Source organism: Boleophthalmus pectinirostris, unplaced genomic scaffold (genome assembly GCF_026225935.1).
Source record: "Boleophthalmus pectinirostris isolate CB_2022bp ecotype Guang Dong unplaced genomic scaffold, ASM2622593v1 HiC_scaffold_7, whole genome shotgun sequence".
Taxonomy (NCBI): Eukaryota; Metazoa; Chordata; class Actinopteri; order Gobiiformes; family Gobiidae; genus Boleophthalmus; species Boleophthalmus pectinirostris.
The window spans coordinates 14631331-14647220 of record NW_026571473.1 but is presented as its reverse complement, the minus strand read 5'-3'; the positions used below and the strand labels follow the sequence as shown (position 1 = coordinate 14647220).

The window sequence follows — 15890 nt, the reverse complement described above, 5'->3', positions numbered from 1 at the left end:
GTGTCCACCGCCTGCTTGTCTCCTGAATTTTCCATATTATTGCACTGAATTTGTGTTGAATTTATTCAATCACAAGTGTTTATTTCTTAAAAATCTATTGAAATCACATGCATTCTTACTGGACTTAAGTGGACTTGGCTCTCCACATATTTGACCTGTAACTGGTGGTGTCACCTGCTTGTCTGCATGGAGATACATTCCAGGCAAAGCAATAACATCTCCTTAGAGAAAAGCAGGTGGTGAACTCTCCACCAGAAAAAAAATACATAATGCACCTTTAATAATTTATTATATTATTTCGATTTCATTTAGTAATTTAGTCATTTAATTTAGTTTAATAGCTTTACTTTAATTGACAAATGAAGGCACAATGATAATTACAATACCATTTTATTAAATAAAAAAAAAAAAACAACAACTAATGAATAACAATTTACAAACCAAGTCAATAATGATATGAAAGAACATACATCTAATCAGGTACGTTTACATTTCACATTAAAGCTCATATTATTCCACTTTAGCCCTCAGTAATGCTGGGTCTTCCATCAAAACCCTCCAGCTCCACTGACCAAAATCCAATGTGAACTTGCTGTCAGTTTGCTCCACAGTCTCTAAGCTGCACACTGGATTCGAGTTGACATCGGAGGAGGTAAATAACGCCATCATCATGCTGCTATTCCCTCGGCGGCGGACGAAATCTGGGACACAGTTGCATTCATCGTTCAGTGAGCTCTTCCACACAGTTAAACCCACCGACAGCAATGAATGTTGATTGTGACCTTTGTTGTGAAACGCCTGGAAGAAAGATCTCCTTTTGGTCCACTAGGTCCTGTGCATGCATTAGTATAACAACTATGTGAGTCTCATTTGTGTGTGTTTTTACATCCAGTTTTTTTTTTTTTTGCCAGATTCGTAGTGACAAAACCCAGCCACAGGGTACAGTCAACGGTCGATGGTTTTCTTCATTTAGCTCAAACTCACCGACAGCGTTGAATGTTCACCGGGGCGAGCAGGGTCCTGATGGTGACAAGAGATGACAGTCTGCTTAGGGATGCACAGGGAGTGACTCATTCCTATGGGCTGTGGTGGAAGAAGCTAAATTCTGCTCTACTGAGACAGGCACTCAAATAGCTCTATATAACACATTGGTTATCACCTTAATTAGATACAGAAATGCTCAGATAGGGACACCCAGGGCTTCTCTAACTAGGAAAATGTTTTATTTATAGCTATATTAATTTTAGTCTAATTAACGTTTTCCTGAAATGGGGAAATTCAGGGAAACACGATTTCTTAGTATTGAGGGAATATTATAAAAATGTGACTAAAGGTAAACATTTCATGGCCTACCTATAGAGTGAGCAGACAGTGAAAAAGTATTTCATTTAACAATACTTAATACAAGTTTCAAAATGTACATATAAACACAATGTTATTTCTGTTATCCCATTATACATTAAACAACATTAAAAATAGATTAATCACTTAATGCTAACATCTGTTTTTAAAACCATATTTACCATAATGATGAACTAAAAAAGCTCACCTGTAATTTGCTATGCCTAATGCCATTGCAGTTTGAATACTTCTAATCTGGGTAAGCATCTTACAGTAGAAATCTGCTGTACTACTCTATGACATACACTGATAATGACACCTTGACTGAACCATGAACGGGAAACACTTTTAATACATGTTTAAGAGAGGAAGTCATCTCGAAACTCCTGACTCATAGTGGCTTTTAGCAAACAGTGCACCTGGGCAGGGCTGTAGACGATACATGGGACTGAAGCGTTTTACATGGTTTGCCTATAAGATTACTCACAACAAGGTTCAAAATGGTTGACTCACTTTCAGTAAAGCATGGCATATCATTAAGGGAGCACAACAGGTTTGACTTACTGTCTAATTAATACCATGGAAATGTGTGAGGTATTACACAATTCTGAATCATTACTACAAAAACAGTTTTATAGGAGCAGCCAAAAGCCACAACTGATCTGACGCAGAACAATAAAATGTGGTTTTGAGTCAACATGTGGTTGGATGATACAGAATGTGTCGGACATTGTTTAGTGTTTATGAGAAGTGATGTGAAGGTGGAGCTTACTATCAACTGTTCTGGCTGGGGTTTAACTAGAGAGAATTTAGAATATAAAAATATTGATATATTAAAAAACACTTGTATGTCACTGTAATCTATCCACTTTTGTGGTATTTCCATTGATATAAAATGTTGGATCTTCATGATAATGCAATAAAATATATAAAAATATAACTTGGTGTGACAAGATCTCAGTGTACAGAGCACCATACCCACTAACTGGAAAGTTGTCAGTTCAATTCCTGCCTCCACTTGGACATTTTTGTGCTCATGGGCAAAATATTTCAACTGCCGTGCCATCAGTATGCAATCAAAGTAGGATTACTATCAGTTTTTTGGAGTTATAACTGTATTAAAATGACGTGAAAAAACTTCTGGTCATCATGGTCCCTCTGATTACTCACATCAGATTGTGCTGTTTGCGTATCATTTAAGTAATCTTAAAGGTCTACAAATCAGATATAATAATCAGATGTTGGTGTGAATGTAACCACAGCCACTGTCTTTGCAATGTGGTGTATTTAAAGGCCTCTAGCTCTCCTAGTTGACAATTTCTAACCAAATTTACCCAAAAAAGCACAGTCCTTGCTCTGAGCCTAACTGTGACTTCTTACTAAAAAAATATGTGATTTGAGTGACAGTGCTGAAACTGACAGAAGTGGATGAAGAGGAACGATGTTTCATAAGGTCTCCTCTGGCCGCAGGACCTGGATGACAGTACGAAGAAAGATCCGGTTGGAAGAGGAGAGGGGGGAGGAGGGCCGCCAGCTGACAATGTGGCCCAAATCTGAATGACAAGGTCTGCAACATCAGCCCTCACAGCAGCCTGGTCGGGTGGGGAGAGGGGTGGGCGGAGGGCTATTTGATGATGAGCAAGGAGCTGGAGAAATAGGAAGAGACAGTGGAAGAGGAGGCGAGAGGGTGTCCTGTCTTCAACTCAACTGGCCTTAATGGTACCGACAGCTCTGACATTTAACCACGGAATCATTTTTAGATAAGTGCATCTGGCGGTTTTGTGTAAGGAGAGGCTGCTTTTTGGGGAAATTTGATGTTACCAGTAATAAAATAAATGAATCATGAGCTACATAAAAAGGGGTTGACAAATGGGAGGTAGGAATAGGTGGAAGGGTTTTGAAGGAAAACTGGATAAACTAGTTTGCGTAACAACTCTCAGAGTTAGGCCATTACTATCAAACGACAAAAAATATTTCAGAAAGACAAATTGTCCAGCAGATTATCAGATTACATATGATAACAAAAGGATCATCGATGACTAATATAGCTGCTACTGTGTGAATGGATTAAATCACTTTTACAGTTCTTATCTTTCCATGAGGTAAATTGGTGTGAAGATAATTTGTCAATGATATGTTATTTGCTTCATAAAAAAGACAACTATCAATTTGGTTAATCTCAGCTGAGAAAACTGTTGCTTTTGAAAAATAAATCAATACAAAACAGTCATAGTAGAATCAAATTAGACCATCCAGCCATAAAGAGTCCAGTCAAAATTCTGAATACATCAAGTGGGCTGCATTTTGGTCCTTGAATTTACATTAATTTTGACACTACTTTTTACATGGTATCTATGCCTAGGTCACGATAATTACTATACTGACTTTGTAGTTCAGTATATGATAACTAGAATAATATTTTTGAGCTCAGTACTTAATACAGTACTAAAGTGTGCAACTTTTTTTTTGGTAGTATGATAAGATTTCTGCTGTGGAAAGTTAAATTAGTACTTTCTATGGCTATTATTATACTTCTATTATGGTGTCATGTTTTTAACAATACTGTACATTCTGAATAGCTTTTGTGTTACCCTGCTTAAAGGTTATTGCTTAAGTGTTAACTTAACTTGTGTTAACTCTTTCAATATTACTGTTTATCATATTTTCTGTAGCAAAATGTCACACTCAAGACAAGCCTAATAATATCAATAAAAAATCTGCATGTTTTTTATATGTTGCAGTCCAAATACTCAACATCTTGAAACAAAATGTCGCCCTCCTTTTTTACAACATTTCCTGACCACATTTCAACAGTAGCTCTGGTTCATTCTCAGTCCCCTGGCTTCGTCCTCCCCCCTCCCCTGGTGTGGCTGTCTCCGGAGGGGGGGGAGGACATTCCTAGCCAGGTTTGTGTATGTGTGAGCTGTTGCCGAGCGCCTGCAGGTATGGACCAGTCTCCTCTGTCTGTCTGCCTGTCTGCTGATATCATACCGCGACGTGATCTGTTTAGCTTCCTGACTTAATACTCACCTGCTCTTCCCCTCCAGGTGTGAGTGTACATGTGTGATTGTGTGTGTGTGTGTCTGTGTGTGTGCATGCGTGCGTGTATGTGTGTGTGATTCCATTTCCTTAGCGCCGCAATTGTGTCTCCTCCGCTTCCTCTGCAGTTTGACCTGCAATTATAAGAACATACACACACAGAATGGCAGATTAACTTTCAATATCAAATGCAAGGGTAGTATTGGGAGTTCACATAAGGATAGCTAGGCATCAGTTATAATGTACTGGATCTCAATCTGTAACTATTTGACGAAAAGGCCCAAAAACCTCTATCCAACGCCATGGGATGATTTTATATGACCCTCTATAATAATTTCATGGCTAATTTAATTAACCACATCGACCTTTTTCATTTATAACCAATGAACTCTCTCAGTCCTGGATAAATGGATAAATTGAGAAGCCTAACCTAAAAAAAAAATAAAAATCTAAATGTGTACCAAAGCATGATTCAAGAGTAAAAAATATAAATTGTTAACCATACAAAAACATAAAGTTAAGTGTGAATGGACTATTTCATAAATATCATTAAATGTTTCTAAAGATGCTAACTTAAAAACAGGATATGGCTGTTCAACTGTCAGTAGTTTCATTTCCATTGAACAGCTAAATGAAAGGGCTTTCTCAAGGTACTGTATATATATATATATATATATATATATATATATATATATATATATATATATATATATATATATATATATATATATATATATATATATATATGTGTTACAGTTGCTTGCCTGTATTTTATTTACACACTCGGGGTCTATAACCTCTAATATATAGTCTAATAATGCATATACACAGGAGAGACAGTTGGCTCTCTGCCCGTCACGTGCCAAACGCCATATCACATTGTCTACTTTCTTGCTCAGGTTGTCGAGGTGTTGATAAATCCGAAAGGACATGTGCACCCCCCCTTCTCCTCCTTACCCCACCCCTTCGCCCTCTTCCCATACGCGCACACACACACTCACACACTCACACACAATCTAACCCACCCATACGGGGGGGGATCTGGGTCCAGCTGGAGGTGGTCTGTGCCAACTGACTGACTGTATTCATATCCCTCATAGTACATTTATTGAAACTGACAAGACAAACGCACACCCTAAAACAACTGGGTAAGAAATAGACTGGTGCGCGAATCAATATTTCAAGGGCGACCTAAAATATTAATCGCTGGTAACATTTTTGTTGCTTTTTTTTTGCTGGTGCATTACAAAACAAGAAGAGTAGACTCGCGGCAATAGTGTCATAAAATGAATTATATCTTCCAGACTGGAAAGATGGGGGCTGTCTATCTCTGCTCCACACACATGCAGGCACAAGAGAAGACTCCGCGGGGCGCCAAATAATAACCTTCCTTATCATTATCATCGGCGAGCCCAAAGACGCGCTCCCCTGCCCCCCCACCTCCCCACCTCCCTCTCCCCGGCCGCTTCCCCCTCCTGTCTTCAACACAATCATTGCCCTATCGTTTACAGTGTGCCGCTAAATGGGAACATCAATAGACACATCCATTAGCAAGCGGTCTCTCTGTGTTTCTCAAGTGCTTTAATAGCGGGGACACACACGCGCTCCTACGCTACACACACTCGCGATTCTTTCATGTTGCGCCCTGGCCAAGTGTTAACCAGAGCGGAGGCCTGGCGGAGGTGATGGAGTGTGCCATTACAGCTGGTTAGGGTGCTAATATGGTTACGGTGGTGAGGAGTGGAGTGGGTGAGCTCAACACGAGGATGAAGCAGGTTTTGAAGGAGGTACTGGGAAGTCTAAAGGATATATGTTTGGGAAATGTTTAATTGTATGTGGTTCAGGTTTCTCTCTAGAATTATCGGCAATAGCAATGATTTTTCTGCAAGCTTTGTCCTATTTTGTTGTTACTGGAAACTGTGTGGACTTAAATAATAGTGGTGTTAATATCTAAGATCCACAGTCTTTATTTAAAGTCTGAATTTAAATAAAACTTCAAATATAGGTGTGTGAATAACAGTGTAAATGTTAAAGTAATATCCAATAATTACTGAGCAATTAAAAATATGTATCTTTATCTATTATGTTAAAGAAGAGGGTCTATTTTATGTTTTCAAATCCCTTCACAACAATGTGACGTTTCACATATTAACTCATGCAAAATCCTGTGTTTGCAATAGTTATTTTTAAGTTTTATTTTTGCACTAGCCACAAACTTTTCCTTGGAACACTTCTCTTATGAAGTAATGCTATTTCTAAAACTCAACTTTAAAGAGTATTTATGTGCCTTAAAATAATCTTTCATATTAATACTTTTGCTAACCTGCTTCTGAACTCACTCAAGCAGCAGATGGAAATGAATGAGGGAGTGATTGACAGTTTGATGGTCCTGGAACAAAATCTCCAATGCAAACACAAGAAGACGGATATAAAAATGGGTGTATTTGAGGAGAGAGGAGGGAGGAGGAGACTGCCACAATGGCCCCTCACACACTGTAATTTCAGGCAGGATGCTGGTCAGGCAGGGAGGGGCTCTGGGTGGGTTTGGGGTAGGAACTACTGTAGGGGGCTGTGGAATATATGGTACATGACTCTTAGTTAACTCAGAAAGGCTGGAAAAGCAATAGAATGGGTTCCTGAAGTTAGAAAACACATTTAACTTTTAGGGAAGTCACCATACGCTCAGGGAATACTACATGAAATTTTAACTTACCATATTACTCTTGAGAAGACTTGAGATTACTGGGAGGCTAGTTTCAGATTGCAAACAGGAGGCCATGGGTGCATATCTCTCAAATCTGGACAGAGAAAGAGAAAAAGAAAACAGAGAAGAAGATAAGTTAAGGTATTACTTGCAATATCATATAATGATGAGTCAATTTCCACACTGATGAGTCCATTTTCACATTTAAACACCAGCTAATAAAGAAATACCCAATTGTAGTATGACTGTATGGACATTGCAGTATGTGTTCCTCCAAGGTTTACAACAACTCAAGCTAATATTAAAAATTAATGAAGAAACATTATATCTTAAAAACTGAGGAGTAATTAATAAAAAAAAAAGCACTAGAGAAATTCAACAGCAAAATTTACATGTTTCTGAGCATAAGATTAACCTTTGTGGGCTCATAGTTTTGAATAAAAGGTCATGTATCATCTTGCAAGACAATACAAGCACGCGTTTCTGTGTTCTGAGCACTGAAGAACCATGTAATCCTCCATTGTAGTACCTTCACATGTTAACACCCACTCAACCCAATTCATATAAACAGTGTGTGTGGTCTGCAGACACCAAAGCAGCGAGCCATCACATGTGTACATTAACACTTGATGTATTTTCAAAAACAGAAGCGGCAGAGGCTGAAAAGTCTGTCTCAAGTGCAGTCCTCCTTTGAAGCCATTTTCTAAGAGTGTAAATCACATTTCGAAAGGCTTAAGAACCTGATGATAATGTTACCTCTTCTGCCTTGTTCAATAAAGTTATCGCCCATTCACTTTTATGCTCTACTCTAAGCACAATAAAGATTTTTTGGATAATGGCAGAAGTGACTATAATGTATAATATAAAACTGGATGTCTGACAGGCCTGCAGCACGCACAGGCTGAGACAGAATCCATTATCAAAAAGAATTTCTGAGTGGAACATCTTCAGCTGACCAGATGGAAAGGGAGAGGAGGGAAAGGGAGAGAAAAAGAATACGTGAAACCTGGAAAGCCAGCAGGGGTGCTCATGATGTCGCCTGGAGTACTTCTAGTTACGTACAATTGAGTTTGTGTCTATGGACAGACTGTGCCCCAAATATAATAGGCAATAATACAAGCTACTACTTTTTCTGATTACAAAATGAAATACAGTGGAGTATATATTTTTTTTTATGTTGGGTTCTAATATTAGACCAACATTACTAACATGAATAACCTGATCTGATCAACCTGAGTCCTTGTAATTTTTCAAACAATAATTTATTCACAATTTGTACACTTATGTCATATGAGAATGATTACGTAAATGTCTCAACTATGGTTATAATTGAGACATACATAGCTCGATCTTATCTTAAATGTTCAAAATTCTTATATACATGTATGGTCATAATTTTTCAACATAATTTCAGTATTTTAGTGCTATAGTACTAGTATCTATTCAAAAAGCCCAGTGCACCAAACTCTTCTTTCGGTGCAATCTGCATTCACACAGAGAGAACAATGATTGACCTTGGCCAGATGAGAAATTGCCTGGATTGTTCCTATTCTCTTTGATGTTAAATACAGTGAAACAGGCCACAGCCTAAGCACAAATGAAAGCTTTTATGTAGCCTAAGAACCTCACTGCACTCGCTTCTCATTTCTTAAGTCTGCCTCTGTTCAATTGCCTGCATCTGCCAAAATATAGTACATGTAATTAACTTTTCTGTCTCCTCGAGCTAATGTGATTATCACTTACTGCTGTGGAAGCAAGTGCGGTTGTATTTTTTTTAACCACTATGTATAAAGTGTATTATGGAAGTGAATTTGTTCCAGTAATCCTTGTAGACCAGGGTTTCCCAATCAGGGGTGAGGGAACCAGAGGGAAGTGGTTCTGTTTTCAGATTTAACATGTAGGTAAAATTGAGTAGGAGGTTTGGAGGTACTTGGAATGTAAAACAAAGTATAAAAATAGTATAAAAGTTAAGAACTCCTAGTCTCAGTTTCAAAATACATTCCATAATTTTTTATACCATTATACAATAGCAAGTACACATTTATGTTATAATTCAACATTCAAAAATGAACTTCAATCATTTGTCACCAATAAAAATAAGAAAGTAAATAAATCATAAAAAAATAATACCTTGCATCTTGTATGTATCACTAATAAAACCAATGTACCAATCTAAAATCCGCAACTATCCCTGTCACGATAAATATGTTATATATGTTGACTTAATACATAAATGTCAATATCAATACATAAAAGGGGGGACAATATATTTTGGGGCTCAGTATTTATCGTGTGTACAGTTTCTTTGCAATAATGCCCAGATTTTTTGTATTTTTGTTGTAATGCAAAAAGATTTGAGCTGTAGAGGGTTGAATGAGTAACTTCTATGACTAATTGTTGCATCATTTTGCTGTTTATCTGTTGTAGCTCATGTCTTTTAATGATAATTTTTAATGAACATGTTTTACTTGCATTACCTTGCATTATTGTCAGTGTGTCAGTGGCATAAAGTAGTTTCAATATTATCGTTTATCACAGTTTATCTCTGTAGTAATATATCGTGCTTCAAAATGTGTTATCGTGACAGGCCCATAGGCAACCACTTTATTTTCACATTATTCACAATATTCTCTTTGTTATGCCATTCCTACTTCCTGCTCCAATAGACTCAAATAGGCATTACCAGCAGGATCCGGTAAGCCACCTCTGCCACTGCAAGGTCCCGACACGCAGTCACCAATTTATCCACTCATTAACAGCTATGTGCACTCTTCAGAACAGTACTGCCGGGACCACCCAAGTACAAGCAACTGCACATCCAACAATAAAGATCTGTGTTTCTCCCAGACAGTGAAGGCCTACATTTGCTAATTGCAGTCAATAGAGAAAAAGGGAAGTAATGAACATTTTCTGTGTTAACAAGAATGTGTTTTTACTCAGGATTGCTGTTAAGACGCAATCAACTATTTATGTGAAGATATTTTCCCACACAAGAGTAAATTGCCAAGATTTATTACTAATAACATTTTTCAGTCAAGTAGTAATTCTTCTTTTATGAGGGAGAAAGAAAGGTATAACTATCAAAAAGAAAAATTGCAAAGGAAAACCAGATAAACATCTCAGGTATTGGAATATTCTGTGAAGTTGTCATTTAGTGAACAGTAGAGAGGCTCATATGATTTGTAGTAAGACATCTAATGCCTAATCTAATTGAGTCAAAGTGCTTTTTTATCTGGCTGTTCACATTACATTACTTTATTATTCATTGGAAAATAAAATTAAGTATTTCTGTTATGGGTTGGTGTTTAATGTTTAATTCTTCTTAACACAAAATACTGATATATTCACATCCTTCCATCTAATACTATAGTTGAGATTGACCAATGTGGGTTTTTCTATAGCCAATGCTGATACTGATTGTTTTGAATATAGAGCAATCCATGGCTGATAAGCTCTGCTGATATTTTTGAGATGATACACAGGCCAGATTTTGATTATTTTCCTCAAATTATGCTATTTTACTTTACTACAAATTCACCTCAAGCCTCCTTTTTAAACCACAAACCTAAGAGAGCTGTGTTTTCACGTTGTGTGCGGTTACCTCTTTATACTAAAGTGTTACTAGAATTTTTGTGCAATTTTTTGGGAGCAAATTGACCAAAACAAAATATCATCTTGTGCTGGAGATATCCAATTACCACATGAAATTTTTCCAGTCAACAATTGCAAAACCTTTATATGGCAAATCCTACTTCATCCTTGTTGTGTTTTGCTCTCATTTTCTCTATAAAGTTTGCTCACTCTAAATGTGCGCAGCAGTCTTAACCTTGCACGCAGACTATAATTTCATAGAACCCAATACAAAAGAACAATGTGAGAATATGTTCACACATGTCAGCTATTATAATGGTATTTTTATCTCGTCAAATCGCCATGTACTGTTTAATGGTGTGTTCTAAAACAGTCACTGACTTGGCTGTGTGCTCAAAGCTCACTGAATCGCTGCTATCCATTTTATAGCACCCCCAGTGAATGCCAGCTATTGTCTCCCATTGCCTTTGATCAATTGTTTGTTGTTTATTTTTTTTATAATCTTCGGCACCACATTCAAACGCAGCCTACTGGTACCGTAAGAAATATGGCTAGACTCTTTGATATGTATTTCTTTTTATGTCGTATCAAACGTCATCTCCCCATCTCTGCTCTTCGGTCCGGGTATGTGTACACTGCTAACCATAGTGTGTCTGTATGTAATAAAGCTAGTGCAGGCATGTACAGCCATAGACCACCCAGCACACTCACCCAAACAGCCTCTTTGCTTAAAAAAGACACAAGAAAAAAAAGCAGGAGTCTTAATTATATCCATCCTCTCCCCCCCTTCACCACCACGAGCACCAGTGGCCGCAAACCTCGAAAGACTTATGGAAAGAACGTTTTAGGGCGAACACAGTGACCCCACATGAAAATAAACTACTGTGTGAGTGTGTGTGCGTGTTGTATGTGTGTATGTGTGTACTGTGTGTGTACGTGTGTGGAGTCACTTCTGATCCCGGGGTCATGAAGACAAGCAGGCTTTGAACAGGCTATTGTTGGAATACATGAGTGAGGAATTTAATGAATGAAGAATGTTGTATTTTTTTGTTGTGTGTGTTAGTGGGATAGAAAAAAAAAAAAATGCTGATTCCAAGCGAGGATAAATGGGTTCAAAAAGGGCATCTGGGGTAAAATGTATGCCCAAACACTAACACTACATGATGGGAGGCAGATGATTCAAACTGAACATCACTGTTTATCTAAAACCACTTTAGTCTAGCCTGATTCATCAGCCACTTTGACTTCGTGGAAACCGTCTGACCTCGCAGCATTAGAGTTCGTTCACTCAACAGTAGGTGGGTACTTTTTTAAATTTAACCAAACATTGCTATTTGGTTGTGACATTTGTAATGTGCCGCTAATGGAGCTAACTGGTATGTTAAGCTTTTCCCAAATCCTGTAGGAAGAAGGGCAATAATGTCTTTTCCCTTGATAAAATTCACCAAACATTGTCTTTGTTCCAGCTTTAAATCCTAAATTTCAGGAATCGCTGACAACACAGAATGTATGGGTCTTTGCTGATTGGGTGATGCCCGGACTCGCAGTTCCACGGTTCTTCCAAATCATCTAGTGTATTCCAATTCCTGACCTAGTCGCTGGAGAGAAATGAAATTGAGTGGAGGCACTAGGTGGCACCAGTCTGGCTAACTTTAGTCTTAATAATCATTAATCATTTTATAGACCTGGTTTAACCCTAATTTAGATCCATAGATGCCAGGAAAGCGATTTTCTTGAAGTGTTGGTTTGTGCAATATTGAGGAACAACAGAAACTGACAAAATAATGATTTTAAATGATTATATTGCTACAATATATCTTGCATAGCCATTCCATTGTTAGCCATGCTTGACTATTTTGAAAAAGTTTGTGTCAATTAGCAATAGGTTATATGAAAAAAGGAGAGTTTTAGATACAAACAGGGGTGCCCTTGGATACAAAATAAACTTGTGTTATTATATCTATGCATTTTCATACAGGAACATAATGGCAGTATGGCATTGTCTCTCTCTCTTCACTCTCTGTGGATGGTATGGATGTTCCCTCTCTAAACCGAAGGTTGCTGATTTCATCCCTGCGACCGCCATTGCATACGGTCATTGTGCCCTTGAGCAAAACATGTCCATCTCGCCTCGATCTATAAATCTGTGAATGCGAGTGTGAATGTTTCTCTGATGTAAGGTGCTTTGGAGTGCCCGATAGATAGAAAAAGTGTGCAATTTCCGCACAACCTGTTTGGAGCGTGGAGAGACCAAACCTTTGCAAATATGTCAGACAAATCCTCCTTGGACTTTGATCTTCGTCCCACTCCTCTGCCTCTTTTCTTTTGTTCTGCTGACAACAACAACCTCCATGTCTTAGTGCAATGGGATTTCAAGACCTAGAAGAACAAAAAAAGGGGTTCCAAAACACCCGCAATCTTGTTCCCTCATCTAATGTTCCCAATATAACACATACAAAAGGCTTTATCCGCTTCTGTTGTAGTCGCAGCCGTGATTCTATCGAAGGCCATTTGTTCCAAGCGGAGAAGTTAATGACCCACTGCATTCGGCCCGGATCTTGATGCAAAAAGAAGGTAAGTAAGCTCGTATATTCTCCAGGGGGGCGGGCTAATGAGCAGGAGTGGGGATGGATGCTACAGTCCATCATCTACTTAGGACGCGAGACAGGCTAGCGCTCATCCTCAACACTTAGCACAGAGTAAATAGAAAATCCTCCTTGTGTCCAATTCAGCGGCTAAATGTGGGGCTTTCATCGTCGATAAGTCAATAACACATTAATTCAGGATGTCGTACAAGCACGCAAGCTAACAAGGCTTTTAACTGCGTTTAGCTTTAGTTAACGGAAACATTGTGCCAAGTAAATACGGTGCTTAATGAAACAAATAACCCAGCACTTTCAACAGAATAACAACATATTGCCATAACATGAGTGTATCAAGGGTTAGCTTTAACTACATGGCAGCCTTATTTACATTTTTTCATATAGTACACTCATTAAAAAAGTGCTTATTAAAATTGGTAAAAGTGCATTAATTCTCCACATAGCATTTATTTTTGGGATGAAATAATAAAACATCTATAATAGTGGATTCAGCTTTAGTGTTATTTTTTAAGTATTTCTTTCTAAATGAATCACTGCTTAGAGCAAAAAGCCCATGGACCATTCCTGAATAGAAGTGCTCATTACTGACTGAGTGTACTCAAATTGAAAAAAGGGGAAAAAAAAACTGCAAGAAAAATATAGATTTTTTTTTTGACTGGCCGGATAAGAATCGTAGAAATACTTCCCAAAGGATCCATTACTGAAGTCTTAAATTGAGAAAAGTCAAACTCGCCATCCTTGGAAAAGAAACATTTTGAATTCTTAAACTGCTTGAGTAAGGGACCTTGGCCTAGTCCCTAACCTCCCCAAAGCTCAGAGAGAGAGAGCCCTCAGATGGTTTTAGACTCACGCTCTAATACTGTTTCCTTTAAAAAGTCTCAACTTTTTAAAGTCTCAACTTTTAAAGGTTAATTTTTAGCTTTTTACTTATGTTGCTAGGTTTTGAATGACGTCACAACCATAACTGACATATATTCTATGTTTTTAACCTCTAAGTCCTCAAAATGTCACCCTTTTCATACAGTTGAAAAGAAAATAGTATTATATCTTTATATTTCTAAATCTTTATCTCTAAAATCTTGAAAAATGAGAAAGAGAAGCCATTCTAAATACTGTAGTTTCAGCTTTCATTGGGCACCATTTTGAGTACTTTAGCCCATTCAAAAATAGAACATTTTGATTTAAATTGTTAATTGCTATGGCAACAGTGCACATTTTTAATAACTCTGAACCCTATGGATAGCAGGAATGCATTTTCATTGTTATGTTCCATTTACATTATACATAAGTTCCATCTTTTGTTGCTGTCTTACCCAGAGTTTTTGCCTGACTTTTGCTCATTATTTCCTTTCTTTTTATATTTTGATGGCTTGGGCACAGGGGCGCATTGTGTGTCTCAACTTGCCATGCTACAGGAGCTGCGTAACAGTTCTCCTTTTTTATCAGTGCGTGAGAGAAAGAACGGGGACTCAAAGCAGCCCCCTAAGCTTCCCATAATGCGTCCCGCCAGGAGACAAAGGCCTGCATTCACTGTTGGGTGTCGATAAGACCTATCATTAGTCTGCCATTGGAGGTAGCGCACACAAACACACACTTACAGCAGCCGAGTGCAGTTGGTTAGCTATTCTCTCTGCCCGATAAATATATTCAGTTGCAGAGGGGGAAAGAGGCAGCCGGGCTTGACTCAAATGCAGTGAAGAGGGAGAAGAGTGGACCTCCTGCTGGTACCCCATCACCGGAGAATTCACTCTGCGGCGATAGGCAAGGGTGTCCAAGCACAAAACCAGCCTGTGTCAAGTTTCCTTATAGATACATTCTAGTTAACATTACTTACACGCCAGGCAGATGTAAGCTTCATTTGTTTGCTGTTCATCACGGATACAAGAAGTAACTTAAACTGATACTGACCACCACTGTGTACTAAAAAGGCCCCGAGCGTAGATTTGGACGTTTCTCTATTGCAAATTGTTAAAAGGAAAATACAAGACACAATTTTCCTTTCCAAGAAGCACTAGCAGCAATGGCCCTGTTCAAGCACTTAAGCTATTTTATTCCAGTGCTAAATAAGCCACCACAGAGTTAGTCTAAACCATGAGCCACTAAAGCCAATTGTTTGTATGGTTATTTTGTAATACTGGATTCTGTGATGGATTCTTTGGAAGTGGAGACATGTAAACAGTGTTGAAGGAAAATCTGTCCAATAAAGTTGGATATATTTTATTGCAATGGTGAACATTATCCTCCTATAATCCCAGTATTTTTGTGGTTTGTTTAAAAGTGGGGTACCCAGCGTCTTGTAAATGAGTGAATTTATGATTCCTCTGTTCAGTATATTGTAATAGGAACATTTTATGACAAAAGTATTATATCAATCCGAATCCCAGACTCAGGCCTAGAAGCATAGCTACGATTCACTGAGCAATGAGGATCTGCCCCTGTTTCACTTCACTTTATGAAAAAAGCAGAACTAAAGCTGCGGGATTTGAACGCTAACAACTATTAGATCTAAAAACTAAATTTCTCCATTCATGGTTTTTAAAATCTGGTAATGCAGTTTTACAAATCAAAACAAAACATTTAGTCATTCACAAACCATTAACCAATTTGTAGAA

General features: G+C 38.0%; 1 long non-coding RNA gene across 1 annotated transcript in view; it reads right to left on the bottom strand.

Moving 5' to 3' along the window:
- Positions 1 to 384: 384 nt before the first annotated feature.
- The window catches only part of LOC129412189 (uncharacterized), a 34561-nt gene continuing 19055 nt past the window's right edge, over positions 385 to 15890 (bottom strand). The window contains exons 3-4 of the long non-coding RNA XR_008633605.1: positions 7094 to 7178; positions 385 to 4514 (exon numbers count right to left, since the gene is read on the bottom strand). This is a non-coding gene — a long non-coding RNA (uncharacterized LOC129412189). The remainder of the gene's footprint in view (positions 4515 to 7093; positions 7179 to 15890) is intronic.